We start from the raw sequence: 26,400 nt of genomic DNA on the forward strand, positions 1-26,400 counted from the left end.
GATATTCTACTCCTTTCAATGTGGTATCAGCTAAAATGTCTAATTCTTCCTCCCATAAAAATATGTTCTTATTATGCAAATGAAGAGGTTGAACCTCCAGAAGATTAAATTATTTTCTCCGAAGGACACAATAAATGGTCATTCCTGATATCTGAATAAAGTTTGTCTTGCCATCATGGTCTGTTCACTTAGTCTGAAATAATACCCTTTATGACCTCTGACTCCTCCACCCTGACCAACTTCAGTTTATAATTTGCTCTTGGTATTTGTCTCTATAAAGCAGCCCTCACAACTTGAAAGCTGAGAGAATTGTGCATCTTGTTTTGTTCATAGAGCATTCAAGTCTTAACTATTATGTCATTTCCTATCCTCTGATTGAGTTACCCTTTTCTTCATTTTTCTAATTGGACATATAGTGACTTTATATGTGTGTTACATCCAAAGGAAGAAGTAATTCCTATTATTCATGATTCTATCATATTAAACATCACATTACTATAATCCAATACTTGTAAACAATCTTGGACTTAATTTTCTATTAACAGTCAAAGTATGTTACCGGAATTAGTGTTACGAGGCATCTTTCCCTCTCTGTTTTTCCAGAAAGTGACTGTGTTGCTAAATTAGTATTATAGATGGATTCCTGCCACTACCCTGAGCTTTGCTTTGACCCAATTGTGATGAACTATTTGAGCAATCAAATTTTTTATATAGTAGCTCATAGCAGAGGCAGGAAGAAGAAAAGATACTGAGATTTTTGTTGCCTATGTGGGACCTAGTTAGGAGGGAACACACAGTAGAATGTATCTAAGATGATGGTAGACCATGCTGAAGCAGTTTTCATATTGGTCCCCAAGGTCTAACCGTGAATGAGCATAGCTATATTTCTTTGAATCTGACTTTAAACAAACAATCTAGCAAACAAATCTAAGTTCAATAAAGAAGACATGTCAAAAACTAAGCTCTGTACAGGGCTCTAAATAAATGGTTTAGTTATGACTTAAAAATGTAAATCAAATATGAAAATAATTGAAAGCAAGAGGATTATGAAATCAAAGTATTATTAACCATTGTTAATCTGGAAAAATAACCTGTCGTGTGGATATATAAAGTGGTCATATCATTGCCTGATAAGAGAGACTATCAGGGTGAGGCCCATTGCTTGTCTAGGAAAATTGACAAAGGTAGAGATGTTGGGAAATGAAGATCTACCTCAGAGATTGTGCCATGAGGCTTAAGGAAAGCAGCCACCTCCACTGTTTTCAAGTACAGGGTGACACAGTGGGTTAAGGAACAGAGCCATGCCAACAACTTTCAAGAACAAAGTGAAACTGGGTTTAGGAGCTAAGCCACCTCCACAGCACTCAAGTTCAGGGTGACACAGTGAGTTCTAATATAGAACCTGCAGTAGGTAATACAAAAGATTAAGGAAAGATACTGGATGGAGGTATCTACAAGAGGCAGACTTGTGGTATTAAAAACAGCCTTGTGTCAGAAGAGGCTCCATAAGAAGGACACTAAGAACTCATGTAGACAGTGATGGGAAGTCATTGCTTAGTGATGAAGCTCCAGTGGATAGGCTGGCCTTGCTATGGCATGGTGGACCTGAAGACTTTATGTCAAAGCCAGTACTAAATACTATACTTCATGAGACTTAGAAGGTATGCTTGACCGGCTCTGCTTGATAACAGAGCATCTGTTTGTAAGATAGATTACTGGATAAGTCAAACCCACCTTTGAGACACACTGCCAAAAAATGCAATTGTTTTAAACAAATGACAGGTTTTTGACATCATACCTTATCTTATTTTATAAGAACCTTTATTGAGATGCAGAACATGATTAATGACTTTTCACTTTCTCACTGATTTATTCTATAGCCCATGGATCAAGGAATTATTTTCTATGCTTATGCCTTGGTATTTAATAAATACATTTTATAAGACGACAGTGTTGGCACAGTGATTCTGCAGAAAACTTGGAGTCAGTATGATTCATGGTAGGAGGTAAAGGGAATCCCCTCAGAAGACCTTGAAGGAAGATGACTCCAGTCTCCCCAAATGACTGTAGGGGCTAAAGATATCTTTGGTGGTAGCAACTGTGGATGTTATAGGGATCACAAGATAACTAGAGGTAGGGGTGGCACTGTAACTCTTGTGGTCTGGTAAGTTTTAGTAGAGGAGAATTGCTTCATTAATCCTTGATAAACAAAACAAAGTGTGATGAGGAACAATGTGTAGTCCTACTGAAGAGGTTCTGGAGACTATAAAAACAACAACAAAGGAGCGAGACACCCTATGATCTTAGTTATTAAAGCACTGAAAGAATGCCAAAAGATTGAACCCACTTCCTAAAACATCCTGTGTGGGAAAGAGCTGTCAGAAACCACAGCATGCTAAAGGGAGATAGTCCTGGAGGGAAGACTTGGACAATGAAGCGCACACAATTGCTTCTCGTTTTATTAAATTATCCAGACCTCCTCATCCTGCATTCCTCCTGATAAGACAGCAGCCTCACTTTGACCAATCCCTATTAATTAGCACTGAGGCCAGTCTTTTCTGATCCAGTCTATTTGACATTCCATGTGCATCTTGCACTTTGATAGGCATCTTCTTTAGGTTAAAGAACTTTTCTTCTATGACTTTGTTGAAAACATTTTCTGGGCCTTAGACCTGAGTTTCTTCTTCTTCCTCTATTCCTGTTATTCTTAGATTTGGTCTTTTCATAGTGTCCCAGACTTTCTGGATGTTCTGTGCCTGGATTTTTTTAGATTTAACATTTTTTTTGACTAGGGTGTCCATTTCTTCTATACTTCCTTCAATGCCTGAGATGCTCTCTCCCAGCCACTTTTATTCCGTTGGTGAGGCTTGCCTTTAAGGATCCTGCTCAGGATTCTAATTTTTCATTTCCAGATTTCTCTCACTTTGGGTTTACTTTATTGATTCTATTTTCACTTTCAGGTCTTGAGTTTTTATATTCATTTCCTTCCACTGTTAATTTGTGTGTTTTCACAGATTTCTTTAATAGCTCTATCTGTTTCCCCTTTAAGGACCTCTATCATAGTCATATAGACTCTTTTCTGGTCTTTGTCTTGTGCTTCAGCTACGTTGCAATTCTCAGGGTTTACTATGGTAAGTTTGCTGAGCTTTGTGGAGACATATTTTCCTGGATATTATTGTTTGTGTTTTTAGGCTGAAATTGATGCATCTGAATTTGGGAAGAGTGTAATTCTCTGTGCTGATATATCTGGTTTTGTCTTTGTTAGGTGAGTGCTTTTTAACTTGGTTTCAGTTTCCTCTCTGGTTCTTAGGAGAGTGCATTGGCTGTGTGTTGTCTTATAGGAAGTGCTTTGAGGATTCTGGTAGATGCGAGCATGGGAGTTCCAGGTAAAATGTGTTTGCAGGATGGCCAGCTGACAGGAATGAGGATGAGCTAGGAGATGGGTTATCTGAGGGGATGCAATAGAGACAGTAAAGAGAGATGTTCTTTCAGAATCTGTCTACTCCCTGGGCAGACTGTGGACATTCCACAGGAGGTTATCTGCTACAGAACTGGGGATGAGACTGAGTGATTGGTCTTGGAGAAGGGGAGGGAGAGGTGAAGCTCTGTGATTAGCCTACCTGCTCATTTGGCAAGAGTGGACTGAGGATCCTCAGGGAAAGTCTGATGGAATTTGGTTCCTTGGATAAAGCAAATGAATCCAGGAAGGTAAGATAGAAGAGGAAGATCTGTATGAGCCACTAGAGACTGGGGCAGAGAGGAGAGGGAGGATACAGCAGGTAGTCTGTTCCAGAGCTGGGGAATGGACTGGAGAATTGGACTTAGAGCAGCAATGGGAGAGATGAAGATCTCTAGTTAGCATTTGTGCTTCCCTGATCTGAGTGGCCTGCATGTTCCCTGAGTTATAATATTTTAACATGCATTGAAAATCATAATTATCTCATGCATTATTTCATATCATTTATATTACTTTATATTTTGATGAAATTATTCCATATTAAAGCTCTTTGGTGGAACTTCCATCAAGTTGATGGAAATTTGGAAGGGTGGACAGGCTTCACAGAGCATGGTTTTCAAAGAGCTGATTTGAAATCCTGAGTTTAAGGACTAACTCCTTCTCCAAAATCCATGAATATAAAACTGATTGACTTAGTGGTTGGGAACGGCCTAAAATGGAGACAGAAAATGCTCTGAACCTGTCTCTACCCAGAAGTTCAGGATGCTAGGATTATGTCATCCTCAATACTAGATTTAACTTTCTTTTTTAATAACAGCAAAAAATAAATAAATCTCGTAAAAAGTGTTAAGGAGCATAAAAAAAGATTTCAAAGAGAATGATGCACCAAGTTACTTAAGAAAGAACATTTCCAAATGTAAACAATTTAAAGAACACCCATGTAGGAGTCCTGGAGTTCTTACTTTCTTTTCCAATTTCTGTGACAGAAGCAAATTAAGGGAGAAAAGGTTTATTTTGGCTCATGGTTACAAGTTACAGCCCACCATAGTGGGATAATAATAGCAGATTGAAGCAGCTAGAAACATTAGATCTCATCTCTGTGACAAGTTTTATAAAGATTTATCGAATAAATAGGAGGTATAAAAATCTAGAAAGACATTCTTCACTCATGAGTTAGAGGAACTAACATTGTTAAAATGTCTATATTTTCCAAACAGTACATATGTCCATATTTCCCAAAAAATGCACAGCACAGTATTTCAACAACATTAAATGGCTTATGAGACCCCCATGGCTTTGGGTAGATAATACAGTCTAGGAGTGTAGCACACAAGGGAATGCTTCCACTCATGTAGGTCAGGAATAAAACAATGGAGGGTCACACTGGCCCATGTATAGTCCTTAAAGGCATCATGTACTGACTTATCTCCTTGGCCTAGCCCAACTCTCAAAGGGATATTAAAAAGGGACTCAAACCAGCCTGAAGAGGACACTTCATATTGAAACTGTAACCCACAGCTTCTCGAGGGTGAGGAAGTAGTGCTGGGATCCAGTGGTAACATCACATGCAAAAGCATGAGATTAACTGCTATGTCTCTTCATATGCAAAGTAACCTCAGGATGGATAAATCCCTCTGAAGCTCTCAAGTGATAAAAATAGCACAGAAACACAGACATACCATAAAAAATAGTAGAAGGTCATTTGTCATACCATGAATAAACCTAGATTATACTGTGTGAAATAAGCCAGGTATAGATAGAGAAGTAGTACCTGATCTCTCTCATCAATAGAATATGAAGATATTGATATTACAAAAGTAGAGAATAGAATAGAGTTCCCTGGAGTCTGAAGATGGTGTTTGCCAATGGCCAATGGTCATCACATGTCTATTCTGAGAAACATTGATAAAATCAGTGGCACCATGTATATATGGGATATAAGCAGAGTTATTCATATTTACTTCAAGAAACAGAAAATTCCTGTATAATAAACATTTTGAACTTTTAATTTAAGACTTTATTTAGACACAGTGCATGAGCAGAAATTTACTAGTCTCTGCCTCCTGGAATGTGGACATCACTCATCTAAACCCATCTTTCTCTATTGTATTCCCAGAGGGATTGTTTTAATTTTAATAGTACACTTGGAGCATCCTTGCTTTGTCAATAATTAGAGCAAATATATGATCCTTAGAGGTTTCCTCCCTCAATCACTTTCTCTGTCAATGTTTGTTTTTGTAAACAGAAGTAGATATTTAATGATATTTTTCCAGTCTATTTTGAAATTATTACATAAGGCTGTGTATCTGAAAACTGAATCTGCTTCTCTGCTTACTGTTTATGTTGCATAAATGGTTTATTAAATAATATTGTTATTGCTGCTGGGTTTTTGGAAAGGGTGGGTATTTCTCTTGTTTTGTTGTTTAGACAGAGGCTCAAGTTATACAGGCTGCTCTTGATTTCTCCATGTAGCAAATTGTGGCCCTGATGTCCTGAGGCATGATGTGTTCTCATCTCCCAAGAACTGGCATTGCATGCCAGCACCACCATACCTTGCTAAAAGGGATTCAGATCTGAAAACTTTGTTTCCAGTGAGCGAAATTGTCTTTCCTTTTAAATTCAATTTTGTTCATAGGCTTATCTCTCATTCTCTGTCTCTGTTTATATTTATCTGTCTCTCTCTTTCTCTCCATTTGTCTCTGTGCCTCCCTCATACTTTCTGTGTCTGTCACTGTCTCCATCCTCTGTCTTTCCCTCTGCCAAGGTTTTCTCCTCTTTTTGTCCCTCTACTTTAAAAGAAGGTGGGAAGTAGGAAGATAATGGGATGGTGAAAGAGTAAAGTAGAAGAGTTTTGGATAGAAGACCACTGATCTAAACAAATGATTCCTGAGGGACAAGTAAGGTTAAGAGATGGGGATACCAACAAGCCATGAGTGTAGATGTAATGGTCTTATTATTAAATAAGAAACACAGAGCCAAATGCAGAGTTAAAAGCCCAAGATGTCAGAGCAGTAGCTAAGAGCTGAGACTTAAAACTGCCTTCTTACGCTTCACTGCTGTTGCCGTCCTTCCCCTGAGAAAGAGACCTACTTCCTGTGTATCTGTCATTTTATTGACTTTATGTTCTGCCTTCTCATTGGTTGTAAACCCAACTGCATGACCTTCTCATCACTGCCTGTCTATACAGACCTCCAGGTCTTCTATGGTTGGTACTGAGATTAAAGGTCTGTGTCTCCATGCTGGTGGTGTCCTTGAACACACAGAAATCTGCTTGTCATATGATCATGATTAAAGGTGTGTGCTACCACTGCCAGAATTCTGCTATGGCTTATAATTAGCTCTGACCCTCAGGTAACTTTATTTATTAACATACAAATAAAATCACATTTCAGTACAAACAAAATATCACTATACATGAGAAACTAGGAGATGATTGTGCTGTGCTACTCTGAGGCTTCAGCAGTTGGGTAGGTCCATTTATCATTAGTTAGCTAATGTAAGGTTGACACAGGTGCTACTGAGCTGGCCATGGTGTTATGTCCTGGGAAATGTGAGATCCTGTCTCAAAAGCAAAAGTAGAGAAAGAATGAAAAACTTTTACTGACTATCTGATGCTTAAGTATTTTAATAGGTGCGTTCTCATAATTAAATATGGAGTTAATTATTAATTAGGTCCTGTTTACTTTCTCTGTGTTGAAATAACTATAATAAGCCTTTCCATACTATAACATAGAGGTTCTTTATTCATTATGTGCTCAGGGAAAGCTAAAAATTAAAACTCAAGAGAAAAAGCAGTGACCTCCAATTTATTAAGTGTTTCTTGAAAACTCTTTTCAAAATTCTTATGAGCTTTTTCTTCTTCTATAAATATCCAAGTGTCAAATACTTAAAAACCTTTATTATTAATAGAAAATCCCAGCAGATTGCCAAGGCAAAGTCAGTTCTCAAATGTGTAGTCAGAACAATTCAACACACTAATGTGGGCATTTCAGCCTTGTTGCTCATTGTTAGAGACTCATTTGTCAAAAAGTGAGATTTAATTAACCTGAGATAAGAGTTGGCTTTAAGCCTTGTTTTGCATGAAGAATGTGTTATAGCTTCATTCTTTCATTTTTAATTACACATCCAAATAAATGCCTGTTTCTGGGAAGATTTCACAAGTATCTTAACTATTTCCTTTTAGTGTTAATATTTTCCATTGGAATTCTAAACTAATAGTTTCTAAAACACGAATCCTTTTCAATGCAATGAGAAATTTTTTGAGGACCTAAATACATGCCTTCTGCATTCTAATTGATACTGTGCTACTATCCTTGATAAACACCAAAAATAGTCATACTCTTAACAATGAGATATTGTACATTTTTCTTTATAGTTAGTTGTTAATTAAGAATGCCATACTTGTACTGTTGATAAGTTCAAAGGGGAAAGGCTGTTAATGAATCAGCTTTTCTGTGTGAGCATAAAACAAACACAAGGTGTGACTTACATGAATAACAACCACAGAATAAAATTTTAGCAAAAATGTCACTGAGTGCTGCCTATATACTCATGGGTGTGTAGACTTCCGCTTAAGCATGGTTAACCTACCAGGGGCTACATCCTTAAAGAAAAATCCATCTCCCATCCATATGGTTATCAATGCCCAATAGCTCATCAGTTAGGGTGAACTTCCATGGCCATTCCTGTAACCACTCTAGGATTTTGCTGGATCGAGCTTCTGCAGGTCTTGTGCATGCTGTTACAACCATTAATGGATCATATGTTTAACTTGGATACTCTGCCATGAAATGCTGTTTCTTTTCAGTCAATCACTCATTCTGAATTTTACACTCTTTCTGCTGTAGAAAAAGAAACAAAATAAAACAAACAACAATAAGAAAACAAGGACACAGAGTTGAGTGAGTTTGAAATGGGGGCTGAATCTGATAGGATAAGGCAGTGAATACTGTCAAAATACACCTTATGAAATTCTCGAAGAATTTACATAAATAGTTTTTAAAGTCACTAACTAGACCCTGACGTGAATTTGAGTATCAGAAACAATCTTAGTTTTGCAGCAGGTATAATCACTGCATGTGCCACATACTTCTTGTGATAACCAGATTTAATGTGCACTAATGGGACAGAGTGCATGAAAGCTTGATGCTGCCCATTAACTGGGTATTTACAACATGTGTGTGCCCTAGAAGGTGGCTTGACAAGCATAAAAGACATGATATTTTCCAAGATTAAACTTCGGTTAAGTGTTTGAATTTCACAACTTTGTACAGGTGATAGCTCAGATCCAGAATATAGCAAAGAGTACTGTGTGTTAGAACCTTGGTCACAGGGTGGTGATTTGGGAAAATGATAGAATCTTCACAAGGTGGGACCTCTTAGAGGTCTGTAGGTTACACAGGCTTCCTCCCAGAGAGGGCTGTCGACCCCATCATTGTTTACTCCTTTTCCTCCTCCTCCCTTTTAATTTTACCCTTTCTTTTTTCCTCCTTCCTCCTTTTTCTTCTTACTTGTCCTCTTCATTTCCCTTTTTATTTTCCTCTCCTCTGCTCCTCATCTTCCTCCCCTTCTTGCTCCTTTTTTGCCTTTCTCCTTTTCTTCCCCCTTCCTGTCCTTCCTCTTCCTCCTCTTCCTTCCTTCTTCCTCCTCTTCCTTTATGTTTTCTCTGTGAACATAAAGTGAATATATGCTTCCCCCTGCATATGTTTACACCATAGTGAGTGACTTCACTCTAAAATGCAAAAGGGTCAAGCAACTATGGGTTGAAATTTCCCAGAGTGTAGTCACTGGCCTCAGGCATGATAAGCAAGTGCTCTGACACTGAACTGCAACTCTGCAACTCTAGCCTTGATTTTACTTTACTTCATTTATTTTGAGTCAGAGTCTTTTTTTTTTTTTTTTTTTTTTTTTTTTTTTTTGGGAAGGTTTCTCTGTATGCTTTGTGCTTTCTGGAACTTGCTGTGGACCAAGCTGGCCTCGAACTCACAGAGATCCGCCTGCCTCTGCCTTCCGAGTGCTGGGAATAAAGGTGTGCCACCACCGCCCGGCGAGTCAGTATTAATACAAGCAAATCTAACCTATCAGGGCAGTCCACAGAGAACCAGTCCACATTTATCTTCTTTTCCACTGTTCAAATGTTATGCTTGTTTTAGCCTCCCCATCTCTAAAGCAACTTCTGATAACAGTTGATGTGGTGTTTTATAAACAACCTGTAACAACTGAAGAAAATTAATTACTAAAGTATGAGAATAGATATATAGTGACATCATACAGAGAAAAGCATTAAAGCACTAGAAAATGTTTATTTCATAACATTTAAAGGTAAAGACAAATCACTTTTGAAAGATCATAAAATGCTTCAAATTTGGTATATGCTTGAGATCTTACCAGCAACAGAGATACTTTATTCCCAGAACATTTGGTTCTTCTTGGTCATCATGTTATTCCCCACACTGAATATAGAATGATTTGTATCTGTTTCAAAAGTTATAACATTCAGTCAGGTAACAAAGTAGGGCGTATTAGAGAAATGACAGAAGAGTCTGTTCCAGTATCTGAAGTCAAGGCCAGGGCTCCTGGAATAAATGGGTCTCCAGCTGCCCATCACATCAGCATAATTGGAATCTGAATCATTAACCACTTGTAGATAATAGGAAAGGTTATAGTCACTGTGTCAGAACTGTCCATGCAACCACATCATGAAGGATTAATGAGGTTTAAAGTCTGTAGTATCTAATATGGAAGTGCTTAGAGAAGAAGGCATGAAGATCAGGTTACATTACTGCAATGCTCTTTAGCATTCTTCACTCCCATGTGTTTTACTGACAAAATCAAGAATGCAAATCATAAAATATATGCAAATATATTTCATGGAGAGTGGATGTGAGGATGTCAGCATGCCGAAAGAATGGCAGCTGGCACCCAAATGCAAGTTTCGACATGGTCTTCCAGGCACAGCCAAAAATGAAATCTGTCAAATTATAGACTCTCTAAGTCCTATTTTTCTAATTAATAGAATCAAAGCAGTCAGTTCAACCTCATACAGTTGTCATGGGAGTAAGACACAGTAGAAGCTTTGTAAGATGTGTAATTGTAGCTTGACATCATGGTTGCTGCAATTCACAGAACTACTGATTTGTCCTACTGAAGTTAACTACTTGTTGAAGATGTCGGCACCTATAGCTATTGTAGTGAATATTATTTTACTCATGATACAAAATATTTTCCTTAGTAGAAGAAAGTAAAACATAAAATAAATAGAAATAAAAAATCAAAATGCAAATATTGAAGGGGAAGCACACTGACTATATATCTATATCTAGATATATATTTTTTTCATTTTTTAAATTTATTTATTAAATTTAATTTTACATATCAGCCACGGAATCCTGTTCTCCCCCCCCCCCCCCCCCCCCCCCCCCCCCCCCCCCCCCCCCCCCACTCCTCCGGCAAAGACTCCTCCAGATGAGTCAACCTGTAGACTCAGTCCAGCAGTCCAGTCCCCCCCCCAGGCTGAGCCAAGGTCCCTGTATAAGCCCAGTCCAAACGCAGTTCATGCACAAAGATTAGAGATAAGGTGCTGCAGAGATGGTTTATCAGTTAAGAGACCTAACATCTCATGTATCAGACAAGAGTTTGGGTCTCAGCACTCACAGTGCAATTCAAAGACCTGCAATTATAGTTCGAGGAGATTTAACAGAATTTACAATTTCAATTCTGAAATATTGTAAAGTACAGTTATTTCAGTGAGTGGATGCTAATCAAGAGTTACAGCTTTCTAGAACAAGTCTTTTTTTCAAAGATTTACTTTTATTTATGTGTGTGAGTTTGTGTCTATGTGAGAGTTGTGAATGCACTGTGCACAGAAACTAGAAGAGCCTATCTGATTCTCCTGGAGCTGAAGTTACAGGTGATTATGAATGCCTCTAACATAGGTGCTGGATTGTTTGGAGGACCCTTAACATAGTAAACTTGGGTCCTTTGGAGGAGCGTCAATCCATAACAATACTTACAGGATATATTTCACTATTATTAGCCTCCAGTTTATATTCATTGTATAAAATAATGTACTTAGTATTGGCATTTTTATCATTCATATTGTTTATTATGATCATATTAATGCTTATAACTTCGTTTGTGGTCCCTATACTGGTCCCCTTTTTCATTGAACATAGACCCCTACTATTTTTGTATATTAAGATAAAGATCCTATACATAAGAAAAATAAACATTGTATTTGTCTTAATGAGTTTGGTTTTTTCACTTAAAATGATGATCTACAATCCCATCTATTTTGATTTTGCTGTGCATGACAGGATCCCATTGTTATTTGTAGAAGTATAATACTTAATCATGTATATGGACCATGTTTCCTTTATGTGCAACCAAGGCTGATTTCTGCAAATTCATTGTGGTGGAAAGTGCTGCAGTGAAAAATAAAGATGTGGGAAATGTTGCTTTGATTCCTCTAAGATTTTGAGTCATTGAGTTACCAAAAGTGGCATATCTGGGTCACGTGATAATGCTGTTTTTCCATAATGGCTTAACCAGTTTACATGTCCGCGACAGCACAAAATTTATTCTTTTATTCATCCTCACAAGCATTTGTTGTCATTTGTTTTCCTGGGGATAGCCATTTTTCTGGAAGCAGATGTGTGATTTCAGGAAAGTTTTGATAGTGATTAAGTTTTTCAACAAGTTGTCTTTTATAATTTTATATTATAAGTTAATATTCTCCCCATTCAGGGACACAGTTCCTCACCCCCTCCAATATACCAAAACCCATTTTTCTATCCATAGGTATTTCAGCTTTAATCATCAATAATGTCCTAATTATGACAAATTTATCTTCATATTGCTAACAAAATTAATAACCTTTTCATTCATCACATAAAGTACACAACATAGCCGGGCGGTGGTGGCACATGCCTTTAATCCCAGCACTCGGGAGGCAGAGTCAGGCGGATCTCTGTGAGTTCGCGGCCAGCCTGGGCTACCAAGTGAGTCCCAGGAAAGGCGCAAAGCTACACAGAGAAAGCCTGTCTCGAAAAACCAAAAAACAAAAAAGTACACAACATAACAAAAATAGTCAAGAAATTTTACTGACCAACGCCCCTTACTCGTTTTCTAAATAGTCATTAATAATGCCCTTTGGAAAAATGTAGAATAAAAAAATTACTTTTACCACAATTTTAATCTTAATGCTTTTAAATATTACTAATATTTTAGAAAGTAAAACCTCCTCTCTGGTTTGATATTGACTAAGTATGAAGATGACATTTGAAAACAGGAGGAATCTTTCCAAAGTTGATATTATTTATTGGAAGTAAGTTCAGTAGTCATCAGAGTGACTTCCTTTGGCATTAGATAGGAGCAGGTGCAGAGACTCACACCCAGAAATGAGAAGAAAAAAATTTAAATTGGAGGTCTCCATCGGATCCTTTCTCTAGGAGATTCGGGTACCCTTTGGAAAAGGTGGGAGGAAAGATTGTCGGAGTTAGAGGGGATGGAGACCACCAGCAGAACATGACTCACTGAATCAACTAAGCAGGGCTCACATGGGCTCATAGACACTAAAGGGGCCAGCCCGGAACCTGAGTGGGTCTGCACCAGGTCCTCGTCATATATGTTATGGCTGTCAGCTTAGTGTTTTTGTGGGACTCCTAACAGTGGGCACTGGTGTATCTGACTCTTTGGTTTGTTCTTGAAACACTTTTCCTCCTATGGGATTGCTTTGTCCATCCTCAATAGGAGGGCTTTTGCCTTATCTCATTGTATCTTGTTGTGTCCTGTTTTACTGTCAGGTCTTGGAGGCCTGTTCTTTTCTTAAGAGGAAAAGGAGGGGGAGTGAATCTGGGGGAGAAGGGAGGTAGCTGAGAGGAGTGGAGAAAGGTAAACTGTGGTCAGGATGCATTGTATGAGAGAAGAATCTATTTTTTAATAAAAGGAAAAAGAGTGTACTAAAAAAACAATAAAAATAAAGAATACTATTCTTGGGACTGCCCACCATGGGAACACAAAGATGCTTCCAAAATATCTGAATAACTGGTTTATATAGAAAGTTTGAAAGCACTCTTACAACTACAGGGTAGACCCAGAGATACCCTAAAATACCACCCATACTGAATTCAACCATAGAAGCAGAAAGCATAAGGAGGCAGTGTTGAGACTGCAGGGAGAAAGAAGAGATCAGGTCAGAGTTTGAAAGCTACCTGCAGGAGCAGGTGGAGCCCAAATCTACACATCAGGCTTCTGATCCAGTGCAAATGGAAAAACAAACCAACAAACAAAGCAAAACCTCCCACGTCTCTGTCCTCAGTAGAGGACATTTAGAGTGGTTGAAGCAGTGACAGCAGGCAGAGGGAACAGACAGAAGGGACATGCCCACCCGCCTTGTATGACTCAGTTATAGTCTTTTAGATCTTTGAGTGAAATGTTAGCCCTGAAGAACAGAAACATCACCCACAGTGGAGAAAGTTGTTCCTTCTCTGAAAACAGTATGTTATAGTAAATAATAAAATTGTTGATTCAGCACCACCCTCTGTCATCACTGTATCTCATGCTGATCACTGTTCACAGGCAATCTCTCAGACCAGTCAGGAAACTCCTCATGCATCCACCCACTTGTCCCAGTGTTTTATTTGATGATTTTTTGTTTCCATGATGTTGAAGAGGAAACCTGAAAATTAAGATGGGAACTCATGTGTCAGTTAGTGTTTGCATAGATCCCAATGAGTTTGCTCCATTCCAAGACTATACCATTGGTAGAATTTCAATGATTCATCTTGATTGCCTCCCTGCAGTAATTACAGAATCAGATAAAAGTAAAAACATCAGACTCTCTGTTCTTTAATGTGTGGAGTGTGGTCGAGTGAAGAGCTCACTATCTAAGTCCCTTCATCCATAAAATTAATTTCCATTAATAACAAATGTACTATAAAGATGTGACTTTTAAACAAACAGTCATAAAAAGGATGAACATTATATCTGAGAGTCAGAATTTACATGAAAGTACCAGTTGGAGGACATAATTTAATAATAATTAGTGTGTGTGCTCATGTATATGTCTATGTGTAAGAATGGAAGATGGACAAAGTCTGATGTCTCATTATAGATGAACAAGGTGGGGGACAGGATTTGAAAATCTTGTTGACAGTCCAGCTGTAAAGAAGATTTTAATGACACATTTAATAAAATTTAGCTAGTGTGATAACCAATGTGGAAGATGTAAAGAAGTCAGTCAACTGGGATCCCGATGTTTAGGTTCAGGAGCACACAACCCTGCAACCTGTTTATTTCTCAGATTTTTGTTTCTTTGAGTTTTTGTTATTGTTGTTTCTTTTCTTTTCTTTTGTTTTTTGATCTGTCTTGTTTCTTATGTTTTATTCCTGCCACATGGTTTGTTTGTTTATTTGTTTGTTTGTTTTTCTAGTGAGACAGAATGAGATTCTCTCCACTCACACAACAGAAACTAGTCTCTTCACAAGCATCACTGGGACCTTTTACCGAGGGGTTCTGCAGCAACCTCTTCCTATGACACCCTTGGACAAGCTTCCCTGGCCACCTTCCACCATCCTCACCTCAGTCTTGGCCTCCTACCATCATCTTGACAGAGATGCCTCTGGTGATCATCCTTGTGAGGTCATGAGGCAAGGGGAACAGCTGAGAGGCTCCTGTTAAAACAGGTCCAGCTGTGTTCACCTCATGAACTGGATCAGCAATATTTCCACCCTGAAGCAGTGGGCATGGCCAGTTTCTGCTTCCATCACACTCATCAGATCCTCTGGAGAAGTTAGTGTGGAGTTTCTTCTCATTCTGTTCCCAGAGATCTCAGAACACTCTGTCCTAATGTAGAACTACACAATATACAGAAAAATGTGCTATACTACACGCTAGATTGAAACGTTTTTTTTTTTGTAAATTACTTACATATTGAATGTTTCAAAATGCTAAGAAAAATACAAAAGTTGTGATTCTACCAGAAAATTTCTATTTTCAATTTTGTTTCTATCCCTAGCCAGTCCTAAATTTGTGTATTGTCAGTTTTAGTTGAATTTACTGTGATTTTAGTCTAATTTTCAATAGTTCTCCTAAAGACAATTACCAGCTCTGTGTGTATTTATTCCCATTATTGGTATAATTTCACTGAGTTTAGTGGCTCTGCCTACATTGCATTCTCATACTAGACTCTAGCATTATACAGCTGTATTGTTTTTATTTTGTTTTGTCAGATGCTTAAATGCTTTGCTACAGTTTTCTTTATGAAACTATTTCTCCTTAGAACTTTACATCACAAAATACAATACTAGCCTGCAGAGTCAAAGCAAAAGTTACCATCCAAAGGCACTGGCCAAGCATATTTTAAAACTGTGATTTCTTAATAAAAAATGATGTGAGTGAGTTGTACCTCTGCATTAGGAATGACGCTGTCTGCCCCCAAAAGCTACATGCTCCATGTTCTCACTAAATTTTATTGAAAGCTTCAACTTTAATATGGTTGTTAGTAACATTTACATTGTGGGTTTCCTATTAGGATCAGAAGTATGTGCTGTGGGCTGAATTATCTTTCCCCAAAACTCAGTGGTTCAAGGCCTCCAAGAGGAACTTCCAGTTACATAGTATCATAAAAATGGTTCCGTAATCCACTAGAAATGCATTTTTTCATAGTACAAGGAAGAGATACCTGGAATATTTGAAAGTCGGGAAGAAGGTCTTTGGAAAACCAACCCTGCTAAACAACCTGGCTTACAGTTGTCAAACAGCAAAATGTCAAAAGGGAGAATTGGGAGAGTTCTCCCAATTCTGACACTGTCTTCTACCACAATCCAAGAAGAAAATGGGGAACACTTCCTTCAAAATTTTGATTTTATTATATTTATAAATTACCATAAATCTAGAAAGGAAGAGAACTCAGAATTGAGAGAAAATGTCATCTGTATTATTTAAAATGTTATGAAAACCAATATTGACTATTTCATATTTTTTAACCTTATAGATATGACATACATAGATTTGTCTGTGAATCTAATATATCACATAAATTACCCCATGGCAGAATTTCTTAAAATCTGATTCATGAATTTTTCAAAGTTATAGGTAAATTTTTGAAGTATAAAATGAATAGCCTTTCATTTGAAAAAAAAAGTTTTAATGTAGTTTCTGTATCTATCTCTATTTATCATCAAAACAGACTATAAACCTGCTTCTATGGTAATTAAATTCTAGGGTGCCATAAACTAAATTAGAAAAACAAATAAAATGCAGCTGTACAGTACCATTTACCTTAATGATCAAGCATGCTTATGATGCTGGTACCATATATCATATACCCCAGTGGTGCTGTAGCCATCTTGAATTAAATACATACACTCTGTGATGTCCTTACAAGGATGAAATTGCTTGTAATGCAGATTTATGGGCATGTCCTCCCTATTTAATGTTGCATGACTATTTGAACATCTCAAGTTGTATCAGAAGCTAAGGCATAAGATAACACAGAGAAGGAAGACAGAAGGTTTAATCTTGAAGCAGATAGTTGGAATGCCTCAATTCAGGACCTGATAAACTCACTGGATATAAGGAAACAGTCACATAAGCAGCTATGAAGCATTATCCTGGACAGAATTTAAACTGTACATGAAAGGCCCTGAAGCAGGAATGTCAGTCCTGTCTGATGAAGTCAAGCCAGAGAGAAAGACAGAACTGATTCAAGGAACATAAAAGAAATTTCAGTAGGCATGACTAACCACAGCAGCTTGGACATTTTAATAGTGATGCTGACATCTGTGAGGAAGGAAGTGAAAGGCACTGGAGTGTTTCATTAAAGGAGCAGTGTGCTGTCACGTTTTAGAAGAGTGACTCCAGCAACCACATGAGAAACAATATAGACGTGCATTCAGATAAGATGAAAGGTAGAAAGCTATGATAATTTTATCAGGGAAGCATGAAACAGGGAGTCAGCGGAGGTGACAAGAATAGTGGAAATACATACTGATTATTTTTTTCAAGGCAGGGTTTCTATGTGTAACAATCCTGGTTACCCCAGAACTCTCTTTTTAGACCATACTAGCAAGCTTTTGACTCATAGACGCCCCCCTGCCTCTGCTTCCCAGGTGCGGGGATTAAAGGCATAAGAGGACAAGTGGTAGAATTCAATCAGAAGCAATTTTATGTCTGAGTAAGAGAGAGGCAGAGGAATGACCCAAGAGTGACCTAAACAATGAGCAACAGAGCTTCATCTGACTACCGAAGAATATAAGTGACACCAATCACTCAATGTTTAATTTTTGAAAAAACTATAACTTGTCTGAGAATTACATCATCAGTTGTATATACAGGTCTGAAAGATATGGAAGATCACCGGGTGGAAACAGATGTTCATCATCAGAGAGCAATGAGATTCATAGTTTAACATTATGCAGAATCATTTTGGACCAGATGGAGACCATGGTAATATGAAACATAAGTGCATTATTATACAGCAGAGAGCATGCCCTAGATGTGTCTTTGGTAGTGAATATAATGCCAAGATTTGTGTTGTCAGAGAATCATGAATCAGAAGGGAAGCTTACAAAAAAAAAAAAAAAAAAAAAAAAAAAAAAAAAAAAAAAAAAAAAAAAAAAACTGTTCAGCTTGCTTTCCTTCTCAATTCCCCATTTCCTCTCTAAGCTTATTGTTTGCAGCACATAGGCCCATGAATAACTCCCACTGTATTACACATCAGTGAATGTGATCTTTATTTTATATGAAGTCCTTTAGTGTTTGATCTTACCTAGAAAGCAGATCTGAATAGCTGTGGTTTCACAAATCCGAACACTTCTTCATAGAGGTCTGTGAGAGTGAAATGATTTCTGACCCATTTGCTATGGATGAATCTCTGATCCAAAAACCTCAGAGACATGGAAACACTGACTGGAAAGCCACGTTCTCCATGTACTCTGGCTGGGTGCTAATGCTGTCTGGCTACTTGACTTATGATCTGGGAGCCACACTGGTCTTCCTCATCTGTCCCATGCACTGTATTCTTACACCTCACCCACTCTTCATTGTTACCATGTTTCCATTCACTTCTCGTCTATCCTTGCACCTCTGATTTGCTTAATAGGATGTTGTGCTCTCCCAGTGGCTCTTGGGAGAATCTCATCAGATCCTTCCATTTCTCATCATTCCTTACAACATGATTATACCCACATATCCCTGCTAGATGTGCCCTCTAAACCCAGTACCCTGTCACTATCCCAAACACAAACTTTGCTGGGCATACTTTTAAGTCTCCAAAATCGTAATTCTGTGCATCTACTTGTGACAAATGTGAACTCTTCCTGCAGTGTCCCTCTTTTTACAAGAGAAGCAACAGAGTGCAGGTGTCTGAAGTGGTGGCTTTAGAGTAAAGACGCTTGTGCATAATCTTAGTTCTGTCCTTTCCCATTTATGTAGACCAAGCCTCCTTTCTTCATCACTAAGTAGACATAGCATTAGCTGCACTATAAGACAGTTGTCAATTCTGAGATAGTTAATGCATTCTATACATCTTTATTGTAACAATTCTGAAGTCACTCATTTCCTTCTGTTTTTTTTTTTTTTTTTTTTTTTTCTGTTTCCTCTTTGAAACAGGAGGTCATTAAGTAACTCTGGCTGGCCGGGAACTCTCTATGTAGACCAAGCTGGATTCAAACTGACAGAGATTCACTTGCCTCTCTGTGGTGATATTTTATTTGGGCTGAAATGTGTTGATATTTTATTTGTATCTTAATAAATAAAGTTTGCCTGGAGATCAGAGGAAATAGCAAGCTGTCTTAAATAAACACAAAAGTCAGGCAGTGGCAGCACAAGTCCTTTATCTGATCACTTGGCAGGCAGGGTCTCTGTGTTTTCAAGTCACACTAGGAAACAGAGCCAAGCATGGTGACACATGCCTTTAATCCCAGTACCAACCATAAAGACCTGGAGGTCTGTACAGACAGGAAGTAACAAGGAAATGAGGTAACTGGCCTAAGAGCCAATGAGAGGGCAGAATAGCAAGGCAATAAAAGCCTGGGTAGACAGGAAGTCATGGCATTTTGGAAGATACAGAGCTGGCAAGGTAAGGTGGTTGGTGGCTCTCACTATTCCCTGATTTCTAGTTTTCATCCCTATATTTAGCTCCATGTTCTTTATTTAATAAGACTGCTTAGCTGAGATTAAAAGTGAGCACACTGTACCCAGACTGTTCTCCATTTTAAGTCATAGTCCCTACTTATTCCACTCCCCTTTGTCTACTCTATACTCTCTAAATCATAGATTAATTTTATGTGAATTTGAAATTATTATTTATACACTTGTTCTGTAATAAATATCTCTGAATATAGACATAACTTTGTTATTCCATAATTCCCATTTTATGATAAACTCCCAAGACTGAACAATGCATCAGAAACATGTTTTGAAGTAAAATATAGACTTATAGTCATGATGTTACTGTCATGAAATATTTGACAGTTTAAAAAATATGTGAATTCTGCATAATTGGACCTCAGAAAAAAATTTAGTTAAACTAAAATAGTGGATCTTTGTCATCACTATGATAAATTCATTTAAAAATACTTCTAGGGGCTAGAGAGATAGCTCAAGTTTAAGAATGCGTATTGCTTTTGCAGAAGACATAAATGTGGTTCTTAGCCACCATGGAGTTTCATAACCAATTTAACTCCAGTTCCAGAGGGTCTGATGCCCTCTTCTGACATCTATGGTACACTCATGGTGGTGTAAAAACAGTACAAAATACTTTAGAATATATACTTAACACCTTTAAGCAACTGAACAGAAAAAAAAAAAAAAAAAAAAAAACAAGGAATATTTGTGGAGATGGCTCAATGTTCAAAGCACTTTCTGCTGTTATGGAGAACCTGGGTTCACTTCTCAGCACCCACATGACAGCTCCCATCTGTGTGTAACTCCAGTATGAAGTTATCTGATACCCTCTTCTCACCTTCAGAGTCACTACAGGCATATGGTGCACAGATATTCATACAGGCAAATACTCATATAAAAATTAAAAATAAATTAATCTATAAAAACCGAAACAAACCTGTGGAATATTTGGTCTTTTGGTAATTCGAGGTAGAAATGAACTCTTTTTTTATTCTCAAAAGTACAACTATTCTTTTCCCTCACCTTTATAAGTAACTTTCTTGTGGAAATCATTATTTTCTCTGGCCAAATCTTTATTTTAGAGAACTTTTCCTTTTACTGTTTGGCTACAGATATAAAGTGAATTGATTAGACAAAGGTTCAAACTCTAGTAATATCTGGGTCAGGATGGAAAGATACGATGAAATCAGAAGACGTGGGCGTAAAATAAGCCCCTGACCTTTGGTTGGCCTTTCCTGCTGGATCAGGTCAGACTCAACACACAGGAAGAGACAGCAGCTGCCGGCACAGCTGTCCACTTTCCATCTCATCTCAAACTAGGATATAAACAATTATTCTTTATTACAACAAACAAACAAACAAGAGAAAGGAAAAGAAGGAAAAGGAAAACCAGTAAGATCAAAACATAACAACATAAAAAGCTCACACACACATACAAATAGGTATGTGTTTTGTGTTGATCAACAGCTGGACATGTGGAAAATTTAGAGGCAGGAACATTTATCACTAGCTTTTGATATGTGAACAGTTGAGAATCCCAGTAACTGAAACTTAGAGCATCTCCATTTTCCTGATGCGAACTGTAAGTGCTACTCTGGAAGGAAGGAGAAGAGCTGGATTCACAAAGGGTGAATATTGCCAAAAATGAGTTGATTTTATTAGGAACTCAACTGTGACAATAGTCACTGATGAGGCACCCAGTCTCTAGTGTGTGGTGTGTGCCATGCTCCTATACAACTTCACCACAATACTTGTATAACTACCCCTAAACCACACAAAGGAAACAGACATAGAGCAGTTAAGTGACCTTGCAAGATCTCTCTTAGTAACCAGTAAGAGCAAGGATTTATACTACATGACCACAGGCATTGAAAGCTATATTATCATGCTGTTTAAAATATTTCAGGAACTAAAAACCTGACAATGTGAGTTTCCATCATGAAATTTTAATTTTCAATGCTTATATTTCCAATGAAACCTTTGTCTATCATTAGAAAGTTAGGCAGTTATGACACATAATAAAGAATCAAACAAAGAGTATACTAGACCCCCCCCCACCAGGAGACATGTGCTTCTACTCTCTGAATCTACATCCTCTAGGCTCTGTTGATATGACTGTCACATGCCTGGGAGATTCACACAGGGGCTATGTCATACCTATCATATCTCCCAGCTCTTTAGAGACCACTCTTTCTCTGAGTAGAGCCGATGTGGATTGATTGGTTCACAGAAGGCCGGCTTGTAGTTTCCCACTCATACTTCTGACATTCTCCTTAGCATTCTTCCTGTGACCAGCAACTTAACAATTTTCCCCACACTAATACAATAACCATTACATTTGAGAAAAGCTGAGCCAGCGGCTATGTGAGGAATTGGAGAGGAAGGGGTAGATGGTAGACAATCAATACTTATTACATGCATTTATGAAATTCTCAGTTAAAAAGGGTGCACACAGTAAGAGTTGGGAAGTTGGGAGGGAGATGAAGGAATAATATTTCCTGCTGATCGCACTCAAGAAAACTCTGGGAAGCTGTGGGGGTGGTGGGTAAACGCCCCACAGGAAATGTGCCCTGCAATCATCAATTCAAAGAAAGCATCAGTATCTATATCAATCTCAGAAAGAATAGACATCAAACATATCAGGGATAAAGTGGGGCACCATCTAATGAAGAAGGGGCCCCCTCTCATGGAAAACATTATAATGTCACAATTCTTAAGTTGCTTAAAAAGAAGGTGTCAGACTGCATAACTTCAAAGTAACAGAATTTCAGGAAATGTGGATACATCTGCGACAGGAGTTTCAGGTATAAATATCCATATCAGAAAAAAAGCTTGGAAGAAAAGCAAGAGGAAGGGCCTAGTTAAACCAACAAGAATACCAGTCAATGGAATCTTTCTAACCTCCTCAGACTATCATATACACATTATCATTCAACTGTGATATAAATAGCAGCGACAGGCTAGGAAATAATTTATAGCTATTATTGATTGTGATATAATTTTAAAACATACACACTACATATCAAACAGCAGGGGAGTACACATTTTCCTCAAACGCATGAAGTATTCATCAAGTCAGATCCTATTAGGGGTCATGACCTACATTTTAAGGAATTTAAACCAGAACAAAAGCATATATCCTCTGCTTCTGGAACATGGATAGAGTAAAACTCGACATCAATAATAAGAACACTGGGTGACCTCCCAAGACAGCCAGATATTAAACATTAAATATCTAACTGGAATATGGACCAATGAAGAAATATCAAGATTTTTTTTTTAAATTTTCAATCAAGTGGAAATGATAGGATAAATGCAAATATATGCAGTCAATATAATAAAATAGAGGGCTTCTAGAAGCCATGGAAATTCTTGTGAAATATATGAAGATAAATGAATATACTGTGTAAAGAGTTCTCAAATCAGTCACCTGCACTTCCACTATAGGAACCACAACAAAGACTAAATCCAGAGCAATAGAGGAAACAATTAGATCAGAAAATCAATTGAAATGGGAAAAGGAATCCATAAAATTGATCCACAACACCAAATGAAGGAGCCATCAGTGATGTCCCATGCTTTTAATACCACTTTAATCTGCACTTGAGAGGCAGAGGCAGGTGAATCTCTGAGTTTCAGGGTCTACAGAACATGGTCCAGGACAGCCAGCGCTACACAGAGAAAGCCTGCCTGTCATGAAAAACCAAAACCAAAGACAGAAAAAAAAATCAAAATAGCAACAACAAAATAAACAAATCAGGGTTCACTGAAGTTGAGAATAAGTTGAAAATATTTTATCTGGGCTAAGACTACAAATAAATTATTGATATCAGATCTTATCAATCTGAAAAGTCTACATGATTACAACAATGTGGAATCCTAGAATGTAAAAGCTACAGAAATACTGAAAATAGCATTAACTGACAAAGTCTGGTGAAGGGTAGGGAAGAGAAAATTGGTTCACAGTGGGTCTTTTGGTGCAAAACCATTCTGTATGATCCAGCAGGTGACAGATACATAGCGTCACACATTGAAGGCAAATGATGGACTTTTCTGTGAGCATCACAGGTCAGTACAGGCTGTGCAGTTGCAACTAATGTTTCACATGCTGATAATGGGGGAAATATTTAAGTTTGGGGACAAGAGACAGTTTAATAGCTTCATGTTATTGTTTTGTTTTGTTTTGTAAGTGTGCAATAATATTTAAACAACAAATGAACTCTAGACATTTACCCAGGTGAATGAAAATCATGTTGACTGAAAGATTGTCTACAGCAGCTTCTAGATAACCTTAAACAGGAGAGTGCTTAAACAGGCCAGCACACACCATTCCCATGGAAGACTGAAGCACCCAACACACACAAAAATTCACACTTGCTTGAGGCTCCCTAACGTTTGCTGAGTAGAAAAGAGTTTCAGTAACATCTATATCACATTACCATCTTCTGTAATATTATTGAAATGATAAAACTTTGAGAACATGGAAGTGGGTATGCAGGAGCGCTGCACCTGTGGGAATGACCTGTGTCCTTTGACTGTGTTTGTGTCTTGTCCTGCTGTGACGGTTTATTAGAGTTTTCAAAATGGGAACTACTGCACAAAGTGTACAAGAAATTTATCTGCATTACATCTTAAATGTACACAACTATATATTTATCTTAATTTTAAAAATTAAAACAGGCATTTATACTCTTCAATTAAAAATGACTAATGTGCACTTGTGGGTATTTAAAGCCATTTCCATTTTAATGATTTTCTGAATTGCTATCACCAATGTTTTGCAGTGATGAGTATCATGGAGTTATCAGTAACAAAACTGCATCTGTTTTCATCCAGTTTAAACCATCAAGAAGACAAATCAGTAATTTGGGAAGAACCTAGGAAGAGCACATTCCAAGATTACTTCAGTCAATGGTCATCAATCATGACCCATCAACAGTTGTGTTTATCTTCTCCATCCTTGGAGTCCTGGCTTCATTAGCTTGGTCATAGATGGCCATGAATGTGCTAGGCAGGCAGGACAACACTCAGCAAAAGAAAACTGGATCTTTAGTTGTTTATCTCTAATTCTTAAGATGCATTTTCCATGTCGTCTGCCATATCAGAATAAGTTAGTGCCCATATTTGCTTGAACTAATCAGTGTCTCCATGCATTTAACAGAGGAATTACTAAACCACAAACAGCTAAGTGTGTGAATCAAACTCTTAGCAGGAGTGGTGTGTCCCAGTCTCGAATTAATTTTAAAATCTCTGCATGCCATTAGATATCTCCTATAACTTCTCTGTACTTAATTTTTGCTACAATTGAAAAGAAGAAGCTGGATAGAGCTTTCTAGAAATTGTACTTCTGCAGTAGTTCATTTCCATCCTGGGAAATTTGAGTGCACCACACAGTATCCAGCTTGGATTCACCTCATGTTTGGACCCAGTGTGTCATGGAGAGTCAACTGCATCCCTTGGTGCTGTCTGAAGCCCTCATCAACAGATCTCTTGCTCTGAGATATAACTAACATTGTACTCATTTGTCTTCTTGCAAAGGTCAGTGGATTCTTCCCAGGAAAAGACTACATCTGACTCATTATTACATCCCTGGGCCTTGTGTCAGGTAGAGGTCAAACAGAGAAAAGACAGATGGTGATTTTAATTAAATTGTATGATAATGCACTTCCATCATTTTGCTTTCTGTGTTGATGTTAATAGTATTCATAATCATAATAAACCCCATGACTTGTGCACATGTATTCTGAAGATTCCTTCCTCAGGGAAATGTAAAAAAAAAAAAAAAAATGTAAAGCACTGATGGCAAACCAAAGTATGGTTCCATCAAGGTTCCATGAGCTTATTGTGCTTACTTAGAATGGATAGGTAAGGAGTTACAGGAATGCAGATGACACCAAGCTGCTGTAACACCAGAATGGATGATGACTTCCTCATAGCTACATATATGGAATGCCACCTTCATTTACTCTCTTACCCTTTGTATACTCTTCTACCAAGGATGGAGAAATGGCTTAGATAGTAAAGGTACATGCCACCAAACCTGGTGATCCTAGTATAATGGCCTAATGAACCTATGAACCTATGTAATAGAAGGAAAGAAAGATCAAGTATTCTGATTTTTACATGTATACACATCAATATAAAATAAATAAATGAAATAATTGTTCAAAATATATGCTCTAGCACCTCCTAACACCACAAAGACAAGGTAAATTAGAACAGAATTATGTTCAAACAGTCATGGGGTGTAATAGAGAGCTCATATGAGACCTTTCCTTATTCCTTCTTGTAGAGGAAACATCACCAAACAGTCAACAGGACCAATCTCATGGGATTATCTGGCAAGGACTCACAGATGTTTTGCTGAAGATGCTGGCTGTTATGATCAGGCCATTTTCCTCTTCCTCGTTCCCATGCCAACAGTTGGTCCTAGGCTCCTGAGGGGAGTTACCCTTCCTGATTCCTAACGCACCATTTTGTACACACACACACAATTTACTCTCTTCTTATTAAATTAGTCCATAAACTAATCACCCAATAAATGAAATTATTCATTTATAATACATCCTTAGGGATGGAGACATGATTCAACAGTTGCAATTATATCCTGCTGTAGCAGAGGACTAAGTTTAGTTCTCAGCACCCACTTTGGGCAGTTCACAACTGTTTGTTCTCTCTCTATTGCCCTCTTCTGGACTCTGAAGGCACTGCACTCTTACAAACACCCACATGTAGATACACAATATGCATATAATTTAAAGTAAAATAAACCTTAGAATGCAGCTTTTATACTTCAAAACAAGTAATATTATATT

This window comes from Peromyscus leucopus, chromosome 1 (assembly GCF_004664715.2).
Source record: "Peromyscus leucopus breed LL Stock chromosome 1, UCI_PerLeu_2.1, whole genome shotgun sequence".
Taxonomy (NCBI): Eukaryota; Metazoa; Chordata; class Mammalia; order Rodentia; family Cricetidae; genus Peromyscus; species Peromyscus leucopus.